This window comes from Canis lupus, chromosome 11 (genome assembly GCF_048164855.1).
Source record: "Canis lupus baileyi chromosome 11, mCanLup2.hap1, whole genome shotgun sequence".
In the NCBI taxonomy this organism is placed as follows: domain Eukaryota; kingdom Metazoa; phylum Chordata; class Mammalia; order Carnivora; family Canidae; genus Canis; species Canis lupus.
Genome location: NC_132848.1, coordinates 38,347,210 through 38,355,009, shown reverse-complemented (window position 1 = coordinate 38,355,009; position 7,800 = coordinate 38,347,210). Strand labels below are relative to the sequence as shown.

At 45.5% G+C, this 7,800-nt stretch overlaps 1 protein-coding gene across 2 annotated transcripts in view; it reads left to right on the top strand.

The window, feature by feature from the left end:
* Positions 1–7,800, top strand: part of LOC140643020 (sulfotransferase 1C1-like) — a 34,174-nt gene that overhangs the window by 1,305 nt on the left and 25,069 nt on the right. The gene's annotated exons all lie outside the window — the stretch shown is intronic.

Genomic DNA, 7,800 nt, shown 5'->3' with positions numbered 1-7,800 from the left:
CTGAAAGTTTCACCCTTTACTTCAGTTGACCTGTTACTGAAGCTTCCCACCCCCACCCCAAGATGCCAGAACTTGGGTGGTGAGGACAATCCCTGTGTGCCCAGCATGATTAAGTCAGCAGATTACCCTGTCACCTTCCAGAGCTGAACCTCTCCCTCAAGTGGGCACTCATAGTGTCCTAGAGGGACCTGCCCCCCGCCCCGTAACCTCCTGAAAGCTGCTCTACAGGGCAGTGTGGGCTCCTGAGCCCTTCACCCTGCGTTGGAGCCCCACAAAAGTGTGTGAGGATGTAGTAAAATAGATGCATAGGGAAGCAAGATGCATCCCTGGCCCAGCAGAACACATTCACATTCCACCAGGACAGAGCACCAGCCCCAGAGGTCTGTCGGGGCACTCAAAGGCTAGTGTCCTGGGCAAATCTTGTCACACGCAAACCTTCATTGCCTTAGCTGTGATCAAGGTTGTATCCAAAGGATCTGAAATTCCCTTGGGAACCAGGATGAAAGTTCCACCTTCACCGTGTACAGAAGAGCTGACCCCATGCCAATTCCCTTTTCCCACAAGGAAATCTATAGGCTGGGACTTTGTCTGTAAGTAGCAGTAATGATGATGTACAGTTGGGGTTAGGGGTGGGCAGAAGGCAAGCTGTGATTCGAGAAGAAAAAGATGATTCTTCCTGTTTGATGGGTGGATAAACAATTTCAAAGTCATTTAATGACAAGAATAAAAATCAGGCTCTCACCCTGTGCCAGTTATCAGACCAGCACTAGAGGCACCAAAATGAATAGAATGTTTCCTGGACTGGGAAGTTGAAATGAGTTTGTTTATAGACTTCCAAGGCAAAGTTTGTTTTTGTATGCCATGGAAATTGTTTTCACCAAACTTAATGTGTTTAGATGACCTTTAATTCAGGAAAGAATTTTATTTTTAAATAAATGTGGGTTTTGTTTGACTCAATGTAAGACTTTTAAAAAGTTTAAACATGTGCTCAGGGAGGTGCTTTCTGCCTGTTTACAGAATTACAGGTTTTGTTGGTGTTTGTTTGGGTTTTTTGTTTGTTTGTTTGTTTGTTTGTTTGTTTTTACCTAAACCAAAAATAATAGATTAAGGAACTTTCTGTTCCAATAACAAAACAGACAAATTTACTTGAAACTCCTGCCAATGCAAACACCAAGAAACTCCATTACATACAGCAAACATTCTATTAAATGTGGAGCTGAGTATGAAGGAAGAAAAAGGTGCCCAGGAAAAAAGGTTTGGTGTAGCAGAGTACTGGCGCTGGGTGTGCTGGGTCAAATGCCCATCTCACGTTAATGCCTGTGAAGGTCAGGAGTGGAGACCTGTGAGAGCCTGGACACAGTTCCATTGTGAACTTGGGTCCCTCAGAGCACTCTGGAGAAAACTGGTCTCAGTACTAGGAAATAGTGAAGAAATTTAACTATGTCATTCTGGGTTGTGGATGAAAAAGAAGTGTCCCCTCAGAATTTATAACTATGAATCTGTGCTACAGATCAAATTACATGACCCACTTGGCTCAGGAACCCCCAACACAATAACTTAATAGAAAAACCAATCACAAATTAGTAATACCACTGGGCCACCTGGCAGGAACACAACCAAAACCTCAACCAGACCAGAGAAGACTCGGACACATGTCCCCACAGAAAATGATCTCAGACGCAAAATTACACCCTCACTTAGAAAGAACCAGCAGAAAGCACAGACAGCATATGAAGATTGCTTAGAACTTCAGGTAATAAGAATAGAAAGCCATCAATACCTTAGAGTATAGGTTGGGCACAGCCGAAGAGACTTGTATGTTTAGAGAAGTAAATACCCCAAACAGGCCTTTAGCAGCAGAACATCTTTTTTAAAAGCTAGACAAAATGTTTTTTAAATATATCTTTTAAAATGTATTGTGAAGCCAGCAAAACTTCAAGTAAAAATCCACAACCCTGAACGCTCCCCAGGAGGATCGGGGTGGTGGGGGGAAGGTGTCTGATGCTGAGCTCTGGCTCTGACAGCCAGGGAGAGGGGCTAGGAAAGGAAGCCCAGCGCCCTGCAGGAAGGGGAGCCTGGCAAGAGGCAGAACTTCAGGAAAAGCTCATCCTGAGAAGACGGGAGGCAAGGGACCTCCTCATCTTGGCCTGGGGACCGGGGAGGGGGGAGAAATCTCCCCACTCATGAAAAAATCACCAGCTGGTCATCACCCATGTTAGAAGCCCACACTCACAGTATCTAGATGTCAGAAAAACAAGTGAGACTTTTGTTTTCCTCCAATATTTTTATTTAAAAAAATTTTAAACTACATAGAAATTTTTTAAATAGTGCAAAGAATACCTGTAAATGTTCCCCTAGATGACCTAGTAAGATTATGCTGCACCTTCCCCAGCCCCCCTACATACATGTATCTGTGTACATACACACTGTGTATATATACGAACTAATGTATATATTATTTTAAAGAAACATCAGAATGTAAGTTGAGGTCACTGTTACACTCCCCACCCCACCCCAACGTACTTCAGCTGATATTTCCTAAAATGAGGACGTTCTCCTCTCTCATCATAACACTGCTGGACGTACAGTCTGTGCAAATTTCCCAACTGACCCAAGAATGTCCTCTAAAGCTGCTTTTTGCCCTATTCAGAATTCAGTGAAGTTCCTTGCATTACATTTTGTTCCGTCTCTTTCGTCTCTTACAGCCTGGGACAGTACCCCTGGCCCAAACATTTTCTTTCTTTTGCTATATATTTCCCTAATGTTGATTGGTTTGAAGAACTCAGGCTAGTTGTCTCACAGAACATCCCCATTGTGGTTGTATCCAATCATTTCTTCATGATCAAATGGAAGTTCAAACATTATTACCAGAAAATGCCCCACGTCCTGCTTCTGACATCTTGCTGCATCACAGCTGGCATATAATGCAGGTCATCCTGCTGTCAGGGTCGCTAACTGACAGTTGGTAGAGGTGACTCCCCTCCAGGTCTCTTCATTAGAAAGCATCTTCCCCTCTGTAATTTGCTGTGACTGGATGCTTCGAAACTGTGTGACTATCCCATTTCTCTCAACATTGTATCCAGTGGTGTTCAACTTCCACTGGTGCTGTCTTTAGATCTATCATTTCTTTTACATTTGTTAGCTGTATTCTTCCATAGAGATCAGCTGAAATGCTTAAAAAGCAGACACACAGCCCAGCAAAGCAAACAAAAATGTTTCCTGGAGGAACTTACCTTCCAAATAGAGCTAAAGAAGTCCCACATATAAAGTGTTACTGATTGTAAATTGCGCTGAGAAGGCAGAGCAAGTGTATTGAGCTATAACCTGCTGAATGAAGAGGTGCAAGCCACCCACACAGGGGCAACAGGTACCTTCCTCAACATCTGAGCTCCCTCTTTGGGCAAGTGAAAACTTTGGAGTCATTTTGATTAAAGATCCAGTTTCAATGCACCCAAACAAAGAGAGTAAAGCCACAAGACTTATTATTTAGAGATCCCAGAAGGGAGGTGTTGCAATGAGCTGGGGGAAGGGCAGTCTTCAGGCCCAGGTCACCAGCAAGCAGTGGATTGAGAGCAGGGGAGCAAGCACCTCCTAATTACAAGGAGGTCGAGATGGAGGTCACTGGTTGTGGGCTTAACTCTAAGTAGTTATTTTAGAAGATGCCTGGGGGAAATGAAGCAGGAAATTATGGTGCCAATCCTAAACTCAGGTCCTAGTCTGAATTCTAGATCTTGGGTGTGAGCAGGGCTGTCATACTGTAAAATGCCTAGGCAGCAAATCAAAATAGCTGTTTTCTCATTGCAACTGACCCCGCGATCCCTTGGCATTAGTCTTTATGGAAAATCATGGGCACTGCCCAGGCAGCAGAGATAATAAAAGCCACTAAAAAAATAAAAATAAAAAAAAAATAAAAGCCACTAAAAGGGAGGGATTGGTCACCCAGTATATGAAACATGTGAGCAAAGCATAAATGTCAATCAGTAGTATCATTGAACAAACCACAGTTTGAAATCCTGTCACACCATTCCCTTCATTTATTGAAGTCCAGCCAACAAAATAAGTCAGAGTCTTTGGATAAGGTTAAAGTAGATTTGATAACTAGGGTGAGATTATGGAATACTTGTAACCGTTGAGTTGTCTGAATTTGTCCAGAATCATCGATATATATATATGCAGCACGTGGTAGTCTTTATAGCACATACACCTTCTTGCTGTGTCGATAAGGAATCTAAAGCCAACCGTCTGTACTAAGAAATCACTAAGGAGTGACTAACGAACAAGATGATTAGAGGCTTCACAGGAAGATCATGGAGCCCTGTATGGTGACTGATGGGGAAGGGTCCCCTTGGGGTGTGTAGGAAGGTGACTCTGCAGCTTTGATCCTGTAAAGGTGCTGTGGTGGTGGTGGTATCTGCAGCCAGGGAAGGGTCCTCTCAACAGAAATTAAATTCACTAACTCCTAGTAGGATGCATGATGAGGACCAATCTAACAAGAGTGGTGAGAGTAAGCCATTGAGTAAAGGGTTTTGGGGGCGGGGGTGGGGGGGCACAAGGTTATAAAACTGGACACATACCTGGCTTTCTAAAGCTTAAAGTCACAGTAGAGAGGAGCCTGCCTCACAGTCAAGCGGCAAGCAAGGAGGCTTGGGGTAAACATAGCTAGCTCTGGAAAACACCACTCAAGGGGGTTACCAGCAGGGAATTATGATAAGTAAGAGTTCAGTTCACAACCAAGCTGGAGAGTGTTCACCATCATCAGCTGTCATGCATTGCTGGGTGCCATCTCTGCTACAGGCAAAGGTCCCAGAGGTACCATTCAAGATGAGGCTGTGTCATGGGTGAGGACACTGCCACATCTTGAATCCTCGCTGTCCATGTGGTCATGTCTCAGATTGCCATGCCATCATGGGCCTGGGTGTCATCATCTCCAGCATTGCCACAGATGAAGGAACCATCCCAGAGGAGGGTGACTCAGGAGGGGCACTGAGAGGCCAAAAGGTCTCATGGATTCAAGATGCCCTGATTAAGGTTTGCTTGCACTGCCAGGAGCATTTACTGGTATCACAAATTCTCAGTAAAGTTTGGGGGCCCCCAGAGATGCACCTCACAAATGACTGAATAGTACTCTCTTCCAAGGCATGAGTCTATCATTGAACAGAACCATTTGAAGCACCTGGATAGCCTTGATCTAAAGAAAATTGTGTGATATGCTCCCAGCAGTTTAAGGAGTGGCCTGGTTGGTAGTACCAGAGATGCATCTGAACTGCATAAACCTATCAGCCAATTAGGATTGAAATTAGGGCAGTGTAATGGCCTGTTTCTGGAGGCCAGGATGCTCGTGACCAAATCGGGCAGGGCTGGTGGCCTTTAAGCATTTGTGCCAGGGGTCCCTTAAATGTGAGAGAGAAAGCTTGACTCATCAGCTAGTATCCACATCTGGTGTCATCTCAGGCTCAAACCCTGAAGGGCTGACTTCAAACACTAGCCATGCCCCAACCCTGGGTGCAATTGCAAACGAGTGGCTGTGCTGTTTCAGCTTTTCCAGGGACAGGAGAAGCACCACCACCCAGACGGCACAGTACAAGAGGCAGCAGTGAACATTTGCATTTTATAGTTTTCAAGCCTACACACTGACTGCCCCATGTGGAGATTTACTCTGGGGCTGTTGTGGGTTGGCAACCCACTGGTGGCCTCCTCCAAGGTGGAGTAGGGCCAACTATTGTGACTGTTGCACCACACTGCCATCTTCTAATGTTGCTGGTGTCAGCCAACCTGAGGGCCTCTTTCCCCCTTTTAAGGATCCACACTCTTCTGTTGGTTGCTCTGGGTGCAACTGTCTCCACTTCCTATGGGGAGGTGTGATTAGGAGGAATGAGCCATCCACTAAGGCCACTACACTTTGGAATTTCAGCTGGAATTTGCATATCAAGTGGGTAGGTGTGGTCCAGCAGCAGAGGGGTCTTCGTTTTTCTAATGGGCCAGGACTGTCTATAACCAGGGGGTGATCACTAACCAGGTATCCCCCATTGGGTCACTAATGAATATTGGAAGGAGAGATGATGTACATTTTATTTTATTTTATTATTTTTTATTTATTTATTTTGAGACAGAGCTAGAGAGCATACACAAGCAGGGGGAGGAGCAATGGGATAGGGAGAGAGAATCTCCAGCAGAGTCCACACTGAGCACAGAGCCTGAGGCAGGACTCAATCTCACGACTCTGAAATCATGACCTGAGCCTCAATCAAGAGCAGAGTGCTTAACGACTGAGCCACCCAGGTGCCCCATGATTGACATTTTAAATTGGTAAGGGACTCAAAATTGTTGGGAAACTTGTAAATAATCTCCTCCCATAAGATGAAGGCAGCAGATTCCCCTCTGATAGCAATCAGGCAGCACAGCCAAGCAAGCCCAGTTGATGTAAGGAAAGTGGTAGCCACGTGGCCAAAAGTTTAAATTGTCACTGCAGCAAGGAAGCCCGTTTAAGAGTCCATGTACTGTCCTGGAACTTAAGGAGCAGGGATTTTAAAAGACCACTGAGGGGTTCAGTAATGCCAGAGGCCTACTGTGGTAGGGGAGGTGAAAGTTCCATTGGACATCCTGCAGGAGAGCCTAGGGCCGTGTTAAACGGGCAGTAAGATGAGATCCTTGAGCTGAGTCAGTGGTGCCAAGGAGGGCTGAATGGGGGCAGGACGGACTTAGGAAAGAAAAACGATCTGTCCTGGTGGGTGTAGCCAGCAGTAGGCTGGGAAATGTATCTACACACGTAATAGTGAAGCAGATAGTGCCAGTGACAGAGGCAGTGGTCTATGAAATCAAAGGGCCAGTGGCTGAAAGGGTGCCCCCCCCCCCTTGCAGCATGACCAGTTTCCAGTGTTTGGGTTAGGAGTGTTATTTGCAATTCAGAACAATGTATTTGCAAGGGCTACCACAAGTGTGGTGCCCTGCAGTAGGCCCAGACCAGTGTGGCAACAGCTCCCTCGTGACCTGGAGATGTGGGAGCAATACGGAGTGTGGGAGTGGTAACCAAGAAAGGCCAGAATGGTGGAGCTGAGGAGTCCTGGATTAACACGGGATATGGGGAGCCTGCAGAGTGGTTGGTAGGGTCAGAGGTTGAGAGCCCAAATGGCTGGTGACCCAGATTAGAGGAAAGGCATATGCCTTGTGGTTAAGCATAGCCTTTGTGTGGTCATTTGTATGCACTGAAACCTGGGTAACTTCCTTGGCAATGGTTCCTGGGCAATGTCCCTCCCAAATAGGACGGCCTTGAACATGAAAATCATCCAGCTGCCATTGACCTGACCAAACTGGAGACAGTTAACAACTGTCCATGAGCCAAAAAAAACCCTAGACCAGAGGCTTATCATGGAAACCTCCTCTACACACTCATTTGTACCACCCCCAGCTCAATAAACTGAGCCGCCCCACATGCCATCTTTGATAAGCATGGCGCTGCCGGCAGGATAACACACTGCCACTCTCTTTCCAACTGGAAAGGGAATTCATAAAATAAAAGGGAGGGCTGGGGAAATCACATAGACTACAGCCAGAGAAGCAGAGCAAAGGAAAATATGGAGAGGCTAAGAGATACGAAGACAGAATCAGAACGTCAGACATAAAGCCAGTTAGTTCCACAAGGTAAGAACAAAGACAGTGGGAGAAAGACAATATGTGAAATACTCTATGAAACTTACAAATACTTGATATCAAAAAGTACAAGTTCCAGGCAAGGTAAATAAGAATAAATACAATCTTAGATATTGTCCCAGAAACTTGAGAACACCAGATAAAATACTATTT